The 15,352-nt window shown below is 44.7% G+C and overlaps 1 protein-coding gene across 5 annotated transcripts in view; it reads left to right on the forward strand.

Moving 5' to 3' along the window:
• TOE1 (target of EGR1, exonuclease) overlaps nucleotides 1–15,352 on the forward strand; it is a 103,784-nt gene that overhangs the window by 84,386 nt on the left and 4,046 nt on the right. The window lies entirely within an intron of this gene.

Genomic DNA, 15,352 nt, shown 5'->3' on the forward strand with positions numbered 1-15,352 from the left:
TTGCAAGTCTACTCGTGTCCGGAAGGATCACGTGTTGGTTCTCAAAGCCCGCTTTCGTCGGGTCTTCTGCACGCAGAGACAAGGACATAACCACAAATAAGGTACGTTAGTGCAGGCCTAAAGAGTGTTCTAAGTTCATACTTAATCTAAAAGAGTGTAACGCCCCTCGTTCGCACAACACCCCGTCGACACGCATCCCTCATCCACATGGACGCTGCCCCTGTTTGCCATTCACATCCTGTATTTACCGACCAAATCAAGCAGCTTACCACCACCCGGTCCCCGGCACTGCTTCTCCTCGACCGCAGCTCCTCCCGGCTCTGCAAAGCCGATATCAGGGGGCGCGTCTCGGTGCCTAGTGCGTCACATGTCACGTGACAGCAGGCGGCCCGAGTGGTGGCCATCTTGAAGTGGGTTCTAATTCCCAAATGGGGGCTGATACTACAGTCTACACGATCAATCTATCAATAATTATAAATAGAACGGGCCACCCTTCAGATTTCAGGGTAGTCATTAAAAACGGTGGGCTGAAAAAACTATTTTAATGAACTATTTTCATGAAAACCTGCTTCAAGTAGTATAAAGCCAATTTACCATATTAAATCGCAGAGTTTTAGTAATTGGTAAATGTAGCAGATTAAACTCGACTCGGGTTTTAATGTCTACAATATGTGTAAGAAAGTTGCAAACAAAAGCCTACAATGTATGCAACGAGTGTGTAAAAGGTGCTGTTCCCTACACAGGCGTTTATACTACCCCCTAAGTATGGAAAGACTATCATGTGGTTGAAAGGGGTGGAGGAAAACTCGGAGCTATGGGTAAAACACCATGTGGTTGGTGTGGTACAGATGAAAGAATCAGGAAAGCGAATAGATATGTTTGGATGTATCTTATTGTTCATCGTTTGGAGATTTTATTCCACTCGATCAAATCATTTAATACATCACGATCTACTTGTTCCTGATATATCCATCGAGCTTCCTTTCTCGCCAAAATGTTCTCAACATTATGGCTTTCACACATCACCCTCTCAAGAACCACCCACTCAAGGTCCTTGGGATCATGTCCCATTTCCTTGAAGTGTTGGACCAGCTTAGTAGTCAATTTCTTAGCTCTCAGGGTGCTAAGGTGCTCTTGTATGCGGATTTTAACTTTCCTGGACGTGAGTCCAATGTAGTGAAGCCCACATTTACATGTCAATCTGTAGATTACATTTACAGTGTTGCAATTACTAAACCTGGTTAGATGCCAGATTTTGCCATCCCTCAAGGTAACTGTCTTCGAGGTCTTGGTTAAACTACACACCGAACAACTAGTGCAGGGGTGATGGCCCGATGGTAACTTATCTGTATACACAGGTTGAGGTGTGCGAGTGTGGACCAGTTTATCCTTCAAATTCGTGGCTCTCTTAAAAGCAAACCGTGGGGGTGGCATCTTGCTCACACTCGTATCAAGGATAGACCAATGCTTTCTCACAATCTGCCGTATTTTGGTGGACAGGGGGTCAAAGGTCGTGACCACCGGTATACACTCCTGTTTCGTTTTGACATGACGTTCAAGGAGTGCATCACGGGGTGTGTTCAGTGCCCGTTTCCACGCTTGCTTAACCACCTTCTTGGGGTATGCCCTGGCAGACAATTTCACAGCCAGTTCCTCCGATTGCTCAACAAAAGATTCAGTGGTGGAGCAATTGCGCCTATAGCGCAAAAATTGTCCCACGGGAAGATTGTCCCGTAAAGCTCGTGCATGGAAGGAATTATAGTGAAGCAAGGAATTTTTGTCAGTTTTCTTGTGGTGTACAGTTGTGACCAGTTTGTAATCAACAGCTGCAATATCAACATCCAGATAGACAGCCGTGGTTCTATTGATAGTCCATGTGAACTTAAGGCAATCATCCATCTGGTTGAGCCATGCGAGAAACTCAAGGAGGACGTCCTCTGTACCCGTCCAGATACAGAGGACGTCATCAATATATCTCCTCCACAGGGAAATATATTTCCTGAACGGGTTGTTGGTCGGATGGAGGACCACATTCACCTCGAACTGGCCCACATAAATGCAGGCCAGACTCGGGGCAAATGTGGCCCCCATGGAAGTCCCAGACACCTGCAGATATAGTTGGTTCTTGTATTCAAAAAATTCTTTTGTCAATGCAAGCTCGATGCATTGCATGACAAAGGTGATGGGCGTGTCATAGAACCACTCCAATTCCCCAAGGGCCCGCGCTGCTGCCACCAGCGTGGCGTCCTGGGGAATGCTGGTGTAGAGTGACTCTATGTCGATGGTTACTATGAATTGTGAACTGGGGTCAAAGTGTACTCCGTCAAGCACGTTCAGAATATCAGTTGTGTCCTGAACATAGGACTCCTGAGTGATCACTGCCTCGCGTAGAAAAAAATCAGCAAATTGCGACACAGGCTCCAGAACTGACTGTATGCCCGACACTATTGGGCGTCCGGGGGGTGGTCTCTGGGGTTTGTGGATCTTCGGCAAGATGTAAAACGCCGGAATGCGGGACTTCTTGTTGACAATGAAGTCCGCTTCTTTGGGTGTTATCCACTTCTTCTCCAGACCATCCGCTACTAACCCTGTAATCACATCAAGGAGGTCAGGTGTGGGGTCTCTAGTGAGGGGATGATAATTGGTGCGTACACTCAACAGTCTCAGCACTTCTGCCTCATAGTCGCAGGTGTTTAACACGATGACCGCACCACCCTTATCTGCCTGTTTAATAGTTAACAGGGGGTTTTCCTGGAGGGATTTAACAGCGTCCCAATCTATTTTGTTCATGTTGCGGCCCTGATGAAATTGTGGGGCTTGTTCTAAAGTTGCCACATCATATAACACTATCAGGAACAAGTAGATCGTGATGGATTAAATGATTTGATCGAGTGGAATAAAATCTCCAAACGATGAACAATAAGATACATCCAAACATATCTATACGCTTTCCTGATTCTTTCATCTGTACCACACCAACCACATGGTGTTTTACCCATAGCTCCGAGTTTTCCTCCACCCCTTTCAACCACATGATAGTCTTTCCATACTTAGGGGGTAGTATAAACGCCTGTGTAGGGAACAACATCTTTTACACACTCGTTGCATACATTGTAGGCTTTTGTTTGCAACTTTCTTACACATATTGTAGACATTAAAACCCGAGTCGAGTTTAATCTGCTACATTTAGCAATTACTAAAACTCTGCGATTTAATATGGTAAATTGGCTTTATACTACTTGAAGCAGGTTTTCATGAAAATAGTTCATTAAAATAGTTTTTTCAGCCCACCGTTTTTAATGACTACCCTGAAATCTGAAGGGTGGCCCGTTCTATTTATAATTATTGATAGATTGATCGTGTAGACTGTAGTATCAGCCCCCATTTGGGAATTAGAACCCACTTCAAGATGGCCGCCACTCGGGCCGCCTGCTGTCACGTGACATGTGACGCACTAGGCACCGAGACGCGCCCCCTGATATCGGCTTTGCAGAGCCGGGAGGAGCTGCGGTCGAGGAGAAGCAGTGCCGGGGACCGGGTGGTGGTAAGCTGCTTGATTTGGTCGGTAAATACAGGATGTGAATGGCAAACAGGGGCAGCGTCCATGTGGATGAGGGATGCGTGTCGACGGGGTGTTGTGCGAACGAGGGGCGTTACACTCTTTGAGATTAAGTATCAACTTAGAACACTCTTTAGGCCTGCACTAACGTACCTTATTTGTGGTTATGTACTTGTCTCTGCGTGCAGAAGACCCGACGAAAGCGGGCTTTGAGAACCAACACGTGATCCTTCCGGACACGAGTAGACTTGCAAATTAAGTGGGTAGCAGGTATACGAGAGAATCGCTAACCCAAGGTAACTGTGTGCTTGGTTTTCGAAATCACAATCACGCATCACAGTGTGGTTTTGTAACCCTTGGCTCATTTTAATGTGTTTTTTGCAATCTTGTCGTTTGATACCATCATAGGTGTGTATGGAATGAAAGTGGCAATTACAGTGGGTAACCTCCATTCGCCCTGAAGAAGTTGCGCTAAATAAAAGCAACGAAACATGTTGGTACCTATGACCCACCTGAGACTACATATGGTGTGAGTCATTTTTACTTGGGAGGATTCACAGCCCAGAATAAAACTAAAAGTGGCCAGTGAACTCTTCCATTTTAACTGTGTGAGATTCACGTTTTCTTTCTCACTGGGGGTTGTTGTGTTTTTTTGTGTTAAATGTGTACACCAATATAGTAGGGTTAAATTTTAACCCGCTATAGTCAGAACAGTCAGCAGATTGTGGGGCTGATGTCGAGAAAAAGCACCGTTATATGTTATTGGTCTTTTTCTGTTGTTTTGTTTCCCTTTCCCACTGTTATGAGAGTGAGTAACCAATGATGATAATTGGGATCACTGACAATCACTAGTCAGACAGACCCGATTGGCGGTTCTTCCGTGAGGTGCTCACTCTCTTCCCCACACTTTTTCTTCCCACGAATATTGTTTGGTGGGTGATGGTACGGCGACAGATTGGTTGTAGTGTGAGTACCATATTAAATATTTTTTACACTCAGATGGATGGAAAAGCCAAGGAATATTTGGCTGGTGATAATTAAACATTTTTACATGGATAAATTTTTTACACGATCCATGTAAAAATTTAACGGCAAGAGTGTTTTGGGAGACAGGCCTTTGTTTGTGTATCATGATTTGAGTGGGGGGCGGCCTGTATCATTATTTTTCCCCCTGAGGCTCCATTTATTTGGAACTGGTGTAGATAGCACATTGTCGATCTTGAACTTCTGAGACCGGTTATGAAGGAAGGATGAAAACCATTTGAGAACAGTTCCCGATAGACCCATTCTAGTGCTTAGCAGCTCCAATAAGTTCTCATGTTTGACCGTGTCAAATGCTGAAGAGAGGTCAAGCAGGATGAGGAGGCAGGACTCATTGCGATCAAGGATTTGGAGGGCGTCATCAATTATGTGTGTCATAGCTGTTTCCGTGCTATGTTTCGCTCGGAAGCCTGATTGGTGAGGGTTGAGGAGGTCAAATTGGTCAATGTGTTTTGTTAGTTGGAGTTGGACACATTTCTCCAGCAGTTTGGCCAGGGTGGGGATATTGGTGATAGGCCGGTAATTGTTCAGGTCAGACGGGTCAGCTGTGGGTTTCTTGAGTATAGGTGTGACTTGCCCCACCTTGAGGGAGTCTGGGATGAGACCTTGTTGAAGGGAGCTGTTGATGATTTTGGTCCAAAGAGGGAGGAGCAAGGGGATGAAGTCTTTTACTGCATTAGCAGGTAGGGGGTCTGTGAGGTGATTAGAGGGCTTCAAGGTGCAGAGTAGTTTGTGTATTGCTTCTTCCGAGTAGGTGTCGAAGTACAGCCAGGATGTCTTGTTTTTAGGTTGAATGTTAGACATTCTGGTGTGGTTGGGGAATCTGCTTAAATCCATGACGAGGTCATTTCTTGTGTTGTCGGTCTTTAGCTTAAAGAAAGCAGAGAAGGCTTCACAGTGTGGGGTGTCGCTTGTTGCGCTGTTTGATTGTAAGGGTTGTGTCTTTGTTTGAGTCTTGATTAGTTCGAACAGTTTTCTTGGCCTGTTTTTTGCTTGGTCCAGCTGGCGGCTAAAGAAGTCCGACTTTGTGCGCTTTATTTTCCTAAAGTAGGCATTTCTCTTGTTTTTAAGCGTTTTTAGATGCAGTGATGAGGGGTCAGATCTCCAGGTACGCTCTGCCATTCGCATAGTACGCCTGTCGTCATTGAGTCTGCCGTCATACCAGGGGTTCGAAATTTTGTTGGAGACTCTCCAGTTGCAATGGAGCGACTTCATTGACTATTGAATTCATAGAGTCAAGGTAGTGGTCGGTCAGTGATTGAACATCCGAGGCACCTGAAGGGGGAAGGAGGAGACTGCCGATGTGGGGAGGCAGGGTAGTGGGGTTAAGATTCTTCATGTCCCTTTTCCAGGTTTTGGATTTGGTGGGTTGAGCCGGGTTAGGTTTAACTTTTTCGTTGATAAAGAATGTGGTGGTCTGACCAGTCGCAGGGTTGGATCGCCTCCAGTTGGGTAGAGTCCTCTTTGGCGATGATGAGATCGAGTATCGAGCCTTTGTCGTGTGTTGGTCTATCGCATATTTGGGTGAGGTCAAGCGCATTAAGGAAAGTTTTGAGACTATTCACCGCTGTGTCTTTCTGATCATTCCAGTGGAGGTTAAAGTCACCCAGGTAGACTTGGGTGATCTGCCGACCGGCATTGGATGTGATCGTGTCCATGAGTTGTTGGGTGAATATGAGGTTGTCACCAGGCGGGTGATAGATGAGATGTAAATCACAAACTTGTTTGCCCTCGCTGGTGATATCGAGGCAGAGGAGTTCACAGGAGGTAAGGGAGGGGGAGGCGGCTTTAGTAACGGAGAGGTTGCTCCTAAAAATGCATGCAATTCCCCCGCCCGTCTTGCCAGGCCTGTCCAGTCTAATGATGTGATAATTGGGGGGGGACTAATATGTCCATTATCGGGGTAGAGGCTTCAGTAAGCCACGTTTCAGTCAGAATGGCTAGGTCCAGATCCATTGCTGAGACGAGATCAGCGATGTCGGAGGAGTGTCTCTGGGCCGATCTGCAGTTGAGTAGGATGCATTTGAGTTTGGGAGTGAGAAGGGTGGTCGAGCCTTCTAGAGAGAGGGGGACTTTTCTGAGGTTGTTAGGGATGGAACCTCTGTTGCTATGCGTTGGGAGCCTCCGAGGATTTGAGAGAATTGTGGGTATGGGGATGTGTGTGTTGGATATGTGTTTTACCGGACCTGGGCCATAAGAGCGTAGGAGAGAGCATAGGTCGCGGTCAGACAGTGAGTTGATGACACGGCGGGGGCGGTGGGAGTTATTGCGAACGGGGATAGTCGGCCATCTCGGGGGTCGTTGGAGGCGAGGGTATGTAGGGAGGGTGCGTCGTTTGTAGGGTAGTGGGATGGTGGGAGGTAGACTGGGCTGTGAGAAGAGAAGGTCTTTGATTGCGTGGACATCTTTTTTGACTTGTAGGAGATCCTCTTTGACTTGTTGGAGGGTAGATAAAGTCAGGTCAAGAGGAGGATTGGAGATGGCGTTGGTGGTGAGAGCCAATGGTGAATGGTTGAGTAGTGAGCTAGAAAGCGGGCAGGGTATCGAGGGGGGGGGGATATGCTAGCGTTGTTGGAAGGTTCTGCGGTGATAATGAGTGGGATGGCATTCGAAGTATGGGCGGGTTTGTGGGCGAGGGGTGTGGGTGAAGTAGGGGGAGGGTGGGAGACATAGGTAGTGTCGTCAGTGGGAGACGGTGCCGGTGAGTTGAAGAGAGAGTGAAGGCTGAAGACAGTGGGGGTGGAAGGAAGGTAGTGGGGGCTGAGAATGGGAGGGGAGATAGCAGCAGATACATGATAGCAGCTTCTACAGTATCTGTAGGATTGATGAGTAAACATGTTTATCCATGATAATCTTTGGGGAGGTACATTTAGTAGCATTTACTTTTGACCCAACTACTTCTTTGGCATATTTTAAATTACTTTTATGTTTAAATATGTCGCTTCAAATTAGATAATGAAGAATGTAAATGCTTCTTTAGTGCGTTTTAAATTGTGAATAAAATGTCATGCATTAATTCTTCTGCATTGGAGCAATAATAGTATTGTAGACATTTTATCTAGAGGACTCGTGCATAGTATTGATTTCATTTGTAGCTCACCAATCTTTAACGTTGTGGTAATGTTTTACGTTCTACAGGACGGACTATCAACTGAAAATCTCAGACTTCTTTCTCATTGCTTTGGGAGGAAGTGTGGGCTACTTAGGAAAACACCCTACAGGGAGGTTTCTTTAGTGGACAAGGGAACTTCTTTAGAAAATGGTTTCTTATTCGCTTCAACTACATTTTTCTGTGACGGGTAGTTATTTTTAAAATACCCCTCCGATAATACGACTGCTTACGAGCAATAGTCCTTCAGTATCCTCCTGTGCCCTATAACAGTTAGCCTTTTTCAGCTGCACGCCCATATGGGTAATTCAGATATATCAACTGTGATGATGGACGGATCCCTTGAGAAAACCAAACACTCCACCCCAGTCAACTGATCTGGGTTTAATCCATCACCATTCTTTAGCTCACTCGGCCACACCAGTTCAGACATGGCCATATGCAAATCAGTCTGACCCTGTGTGCCTCATGGGAACAGTCCAGCCCGAACTGCCAAGCCATGTCTTCCCTGGTCTGGAAACAAGCATCCTGGGACCGGTTTCTGGCTGATCAGCAGTCATCAGCCAGGCTAGCTTGAATCCAGTGGCAAAGTGAGCAAGGGACCAACATCTGGGCATACCCTGCCTGATCCATCCTCATTCTTTAGCTCACTCCACCACCCCAGTTCAGACATGGCCATATGCAAATCATTCTGACCCTGTGTGCCTCATGGGAACAGTCCAGCCCAAACTGCTAAACCAGGTCTTCCCTGGACTGGAAACCAGCATCCTGGGACCGGTTTCGGGTTCATAACCCTCATCAGCCAGGCTATCTCGAGTCCAGTTGCAAAGTGAGCAAGGGACCAACGTCTGGGCATACACTGCCTAAGGATGCTTGTTTCCAGTCCAGGGAGGACATGGCTTGGCAGTTAGAGCTGGACTGTTCCCATAGGGCACAGGGTTAAGACTGATTTGCATATGGCTGGGTTCAAACTGGAAGGGCATGGTGAGCAAAAAAACGATGGATTGAGGCCCAGATCTCTGTACTGGGGTGAATGTATGACATTGTTCTGCATTCTGTTCATCAACTGTTGTTTTTGCATATGGGTAATTCAAACATAAGTTTATGATAAAGTTGAATAAAGGAGTCTGACCCCAACTTGGTCTAAAAATAAATAAATAAAATTTAAAAAGGCAGGGAAAACCTTGCTGATTTGAATCTGTTGAAATTGATATTAAGGCATTCTTTGTATTGAAAGTTCATAGTCTACATAAAAATAGCACATTCCTCCTGTACGTTTTTGTTATGTGGTCTGAGTTCAGCCAGCCTATTTGAGACTGAGCATTTGTTTAGTTTCTTAAAAAGAGATAAAGCGCAAAGGATCAATCCAAATATTTTTATATTTTTTAGAGCTACGCAAAGGTTTAAGATCTCAAACCCATTAAAGGTGCTGGGAGAATTGCTTGCAATAGCTGACCACTAGCAATCACTCTGACATTTCAGCTCATCGTTTTTTTGGCCACTGTCACCTCCTTTCGGACCCAGCCGAATGCAAATCAGTCTGAACTCTGCTCCAATAGGAACAGTCTCACCCATACTGCCAGGCCAGGTCCTGCCTGAACCGGAACACAAGTAACCCAAGACCACATTTGCTCTAATTGGTGTTCTTTGGTCGGGAGCAGGTTGGCTCCAGTGGCCCGCTTGGTCATACCCTTGAACACTATGACATTGTAATATTCTAAAATTAACACTAGTGCAAAAACAGTACACCAGTAGAGGGTGCACTGTCTACAGTTGGCCCTTGGGCCGTCATCATATCGACAATCTTCTCATTTCTTTTTTATTTTTATCCATGTTTATCCTTATTTTCTTTCAAAAAGTAATCCAATTGAGCCAGTAGTGTTCAAATCTTCGAAGCTTTATTTGATGATTCCATCATACAGTTCACAGAATTCATGTTTTCCATGTTCATAAAACCCAATGCATTTCGGGAATCTCCCTTCCTCAGGGGTCACTGTAACAAAAATAATATTTAGGGTACCATCGCGCTGCCTACAAGTTACTGTAGTACATTACCTTAAAACACCTTTAGTTCCACACATTGTGACTGGCACCTCCGAAAAAAAACATTACTGCATGGAACTCACTCTAATCATGTAGCTGTAACTGTTGAAAAACCCATGAAATCAAATATATAACACTCTTACAATTAATGCACTGAAAACACATCACTCCCTCAACATACATCACTCCCCTAAAGATTTCAACCCCCACATAAAGCTGTAACGAAAGAAATGCCCCAAAACTCCTTATCTTTAAAAGTTTCACCTACCCCCCATCATAACCAAGTAAAAAGCCTCAAGTGATCTTGCTCGCGTTCTATTTACCTTAAAACTGTGACAATCGAACGTTCCATCCGACCAGTATGTGTTTATTCTGTACAGCATTGCTGCTACAAGAATCCAAAAACCGAAAAAACTGCCGTTTTCAGTTCATTAATTGTAAGAGCGTTATATATTTGATTTCATGGGTTTTTCAACAGTTACAGCCACATGATTAGAGTGAGTTCCATGCAACTGTAATGTTTTTTCGGAGGTGCCAGTCACAGTGTGTGGAATTAAAGATGTATTAAGGTAATGTACTACAGTAACTTGATGGGCAGCGCGATGGTACCCTAAATATTATTTTTGTTACAGTGACCCCTGAGGAAGGGAGATTCCCGAAATGCATGTGTCCACTCTACTAAAATGACCAGAAAGTGCTCTGTGCACCAGCTACTCTGGTGACCAGGCCAGCTTTCTCTTAAGCCTTCGCCTCGAGGTTATTGAACACCCTTTCTACTCAGCCTCCGACTAAGTAAGCCCGATATTAGAGCCGGCGACTTCAGTAGAATTATTGTATTAGCTGTATCTGTCCTAAAAAGATGTGTTGAAGTATTCCTTCATTTGGTCTGATGTGTCGGTTGCATAAATGTTTTCAAAGAAACTCCAAACTGGTATCTAGACACTAGATGAAAAGGTTCTTGTAACCTAGCAAGCTAGAGATGCCTTTAACAGTGAGAAACTAACTTGCATAGTTCCCAGACTGTGCAGACCTGGTCAGCGAGACAGTCCTGCTCTTATTGGTGCACAGAAGCTCAGTCATGTGATAAGCCTTTAAATTTCTTCTTGATTAAAGAAAGAACTTGTTCTGATATAAATATTCTCCCTTGTTTTACACCAGATAACACAAAGGGGCATGTTCATTAATCCTCATTTGGAAAGATCTTTGTTAATGTAGATGTGTTTTTTATAGTAGAGAAACCTCTAGACGGTCAAAAAGCAAGAGCTGACTTGCATTGTTTTTGGGTGGATTGTAATAAGGGGTGAAACACATGTCTTGGAGTGCCCATTCTGAACCTAAAGAACACCAGAGAACCAGCTTTTTTACACACCCAAACTGAAATCCCGAGCAACTGCATCTATGATCTCAAACCCAAGGTCTTTATTTTTATTTATTTATTTTTAGAGTTTTCTATAGCGCGAACTTGAACCGATTAGGTTATCAGAGCGCTTTACATAGCACCAGTTCCGTTACATGTTATCACAGCAGTTTACATAGAATCAGTTACGTTGCACATTTCAGGATCTTGAACCCATTAGGTTATCAACGCGCTTTACATAAGACAGCATTCGATGTCCAGTGCCCTCCTCCGCCGTGTAGCGGGGGACCACTTCCAGCCCTCCGACGTCGTCGAGCTGTTGGGACTAGGCTCCTGGAATTTCAGCTGCCCCTTTACAACTAATTAGTTTGAAGTCATGACAGAAATCTCAATCCCAGCATCTCAATCGGTGCATTACAGGTAAAAACAGGCTATAGGACCACTACGTAAGACCAAATAGAGTAAACTGTGGGCACCCCGGAATATATGAGGAAGCAGTCGGTGCGTTACAGGTAAGAAACAATTTACATAAGACAGCATTCGATGTCCAGCGCCCTCCTCCGCCGTGTAGCGGGGGACCACTTCCAGCCCTCCGACGTCGTCGAGCTGTTGGGACTAGGCTCCTGGAATTTCAGCTGCCCCTTTACAACTAATTAGTTTGAAGTCATGACAGAAATCTCAATCCCAGCATCTCAATCGGTGCATTACAGGTAAAACAGGCTATAGGACCACTACGTAAGACCAAATAGAGTAAACTGTGGGCACCCCGGAATATATGAGGAAGCAGTCGGTGCGTTACAGGTAAACAATTTCATAACAGGTTATAGGGCCAGTACATAGAGAAACACATTGTTGTACATTGTAAGCATCCAAGAATATATGTTGTAGCAGTCGGTGCATTATAGGTAAGGACAGTTGCAAAAACAAGTAGATGTAGAAAGGCTGCAATAAAAGGCAGACACTATCACAAGATACAGGCAAGTAAGGAGCGCGGTAGTAGAACTTAGACTATGTGTCTGGTCTCAGCTCTTGCTCCAATAGTGAGATTGAACTAGTCCATGATGGCCGCCACTGCGAAAGAACAGTCTAAGATGGCCGCCAAGAAGGGGAATCATAGTCCTCTGTTTGTTGTTATTGCTTTGGACCTGTGTGGAGGAGATATGCCGAGGAGCCTCGTGGGCCTCTGGAGATACCGGCAGAGATTTATGGTTTCAGTTAGTGACCCCTGCCCTTGTGAACAATGGCGGTTTAAAAATGTGAAATGAGTGGAGTAAATAAAGTACCTTATGATTATTTTCAGCTCAGTGGCGCCTTAGAGCGTAGGATGTAGTATTGCCGATATCACATTTTGCAGGGTCTATTCAGGAGGTGAGGTAGGATGCGGTGAATTACTGGCAAGCTGCGTGCTAGTCCCCATGCCCGATCCTCGGTCCCCGCCAGCACCGCAAGAAATCTGTTGGTCCGCCGGTCTGCTCCGCATCACTGCTCCTGGAGCCCTTGCAGCAGCATGAGAGGGGAGGGGGGGGGGCAACCGGGAGTCACGTCCGCCGTCCGCCAGAACTCCTAGGCTGTTCACGCAGCCCGTTGTGGTTGTTGACTTCAGTCCCGGGAAAGTATCTGCAGCTGTTGCTGATCATCTGATTCAGAAATGGTGTGTTAATTTATAGTGAGATTGTCTTTGATTTTGACAATTCACAACTTTGTTAGAGTAAACTTGTCTACACCATTATGGGTTAAAAAAATCTGCTTCTGATTATTGTGGGAAGCTGGCTCTTTATATAGTTGACCAAAACGAGGTACTATGTGTAAAGAGCCCAGGCAACCCTATTTGTTTACAGAGGCAAAAATTATAATACTAGTCGCTCTTTTTTGTGGTAGTCTGGGTGAGCAGTTAGCTCTATCTGGGGGTTGTACTAAGCATTTGTTGTACTCGCAGAGGCAATACATGAGGGACACACAACAATAAATCAGAGACCAATTTAGAAAAAAACTTTTTGATACCATGAACTTTGTTACCAAGTAAGTACTTTTTAAAATGTGAATTTTTACAGGTAAGTAAATTGTTCACTTAAATCACTTAAATGACCGGTCTACCACAGTATTGCCACACACTAGTAGTCAGTAAGTTTTCAGGGGACCCCCTCTAAGGTGCCCTCTGGCTGCATGTATTAATAAATCCACCACTGGATTCAGTGTGGGTTTAATACGAGATGTTTTATACCAAACCGCTCTGGTTTCAGTGAAGCCATTATCTAGCTGGTGAACTCTTAAACACCAGTGTCCAGCACATGTACTCAAAATGGCTTCCCTGTTCCCTTGTGATATCTAAGAACCGACTTGGACATCACAGGTGCATATCTACTCATGCAGATATATCCATACATGTAGTATAGTGCATCCTACCTTAGGGCTGTAAGGCCTGCTGTAGGGGTGACTTAACTATACTACATGCAGTGTCTGCAGTTATGGCTTAAGTGATGTGTGCCATTTTGTGTTTTCACTTTGCCCTTGTAGGCTGTGTGCCGTGGTGCGGAGAAGTTGGTATGTTGGTTCTGAGGGGGCCCCTAGGGCGGCGAAATGTATGCTGCAGCCCTTAAGTACACTCTTTAGCCTGCTTACCCTAGGTACCATTTACTCGTTACTTAGAAGGGTTGCTAAAGGTATTGCCAATTGGGAGAACAATTGTACAGTTTTAGGGAAAGATCTGGCACTGGGAGTTTGGATAGCAGGAAGCCAGTGCACTTCTGTCATAAGTGTATCGGATAACAGGCAAAAAGTGGAGTGACCATGTCAAAAAGGAGCACATTTCTACATCTATATTTGTCAGTAGGTTTTGCCTTCATTGGGTGATGAGCTTGCCAGTGTTCCTCCATACATTTTTCCACCAGAGCAACTGTTAAATATACTTCAAGTTAATATTCTCAGATATTATGCAGACAGAACTCTGCGCATATTTTGGTATTTGGAATGCATTTTGTCAAATCTGTTCTTCCCTAGAGATCTTTTGAAGGAGCCTAGATAGGCGGTGTATATGAGAGATTACTAGAGGCACTACTCAGTCCTCAAGTTCTCCGGTTGCTGGGTCATTCCACAGTGCATCCACTCATTTTATTTAGCAACTCTTTGAAGTTCAAAAAGCCGGACAGGCAGTGGACATAAGCAGCCCTTGATAGTATTCTCAGTGCTTGGGATAGTTACTAAGTTGAACTATTCCTCCTATGTGTCTAAATAGCCAAAAATGATGACAGTGGGTGGATTGGTTGAATATTATTTTAGACATTTTGGTGCATAGCTAAGTGTGTCCATATTGCAAGCCTAGTGTAAGAAGCATCTTTTTCGGTCTCTCCTGAACTGCAGGAAGTCTGACTCAAGTCACTGAGGGAAGATTGAGCAAGTGGGTGGGTTTTGCAGGAGCTTTCTATAATGAAGACATCTTGCTGAATTACGTTAACCTAAAAGGGCAGAAAGTTCGTAAGTGACGTGACTTGTAATGTGGTACACATCAGTTATAGCTTTCAGGATTCTTGAGGTGCGATCGTTGTGTTCTAATGTACATTTTATGTCAGTAGCTTCTGTTAAGCGCATTTAAATAACTAGCTGTTTTCTAATTCTTTCCTGGCCTCAAATGTCACTAAGGATCTTCTGTCGGAGCCTTCCATGGCCAGGCGGTTGGACAGTGTGGAGACTAGGTGTTTCTGAAGTGCTATTACTTCCATCAATAAACTACTTATTTTCCTGTTCTGAGTCTGGAGCAGCATATACTTTACTTTGAGCAATAGGTAGTGATGTGCCCTCCGCTATGGTGCAGTGTGGTTGTTCCTCTAAAGCCCAAAATGAGCCATGTTGCATGTTCATGGACTCTGATGTCGGTCAAGTGGTCACTTGAGCCTGTTAACAGGATATACAAATTCAGTTTTGTTGGCCGCAGTGCTGAACTTGCATATGGGAATGAGCTGCTTGATAAGGTACCTTTAAACCTTCCTTCCTGCTCGTAGAAGGTTTGTGTTTGGTGCCAAATAGCCACCGAACAGAGGCTTCAGGTGATGCTTATCGTTTACGTATAGGATGGATCCTAGCATGACTTTAGGAACATGTTTGCAGCAAAAGTCGAACCACTTAAAAACAATAACACTTATTCAAGTTAATTGCTGTACTGCTAAACAGGACTTTATATGATTGAATTCGGCTGGATCCCTGCTTTTTATATCCAGGTGTCCTTAGGATCTAAAATCTGTTTGAACCT

Source organism: Lissotriton helveticus, chromosome 1_2 (assembly GCF_964261635.1).
Source record: "Lissotriton helveticus chromosome 1_2, aLisHel1.1, whole genome shotgun sequence".
Lineage (NCBI taxonomy): Eukaryota > Metazoa > Chordata > Amphibia > Caudata > Salamandridae > Lissotriton > Lissotriton helveticus.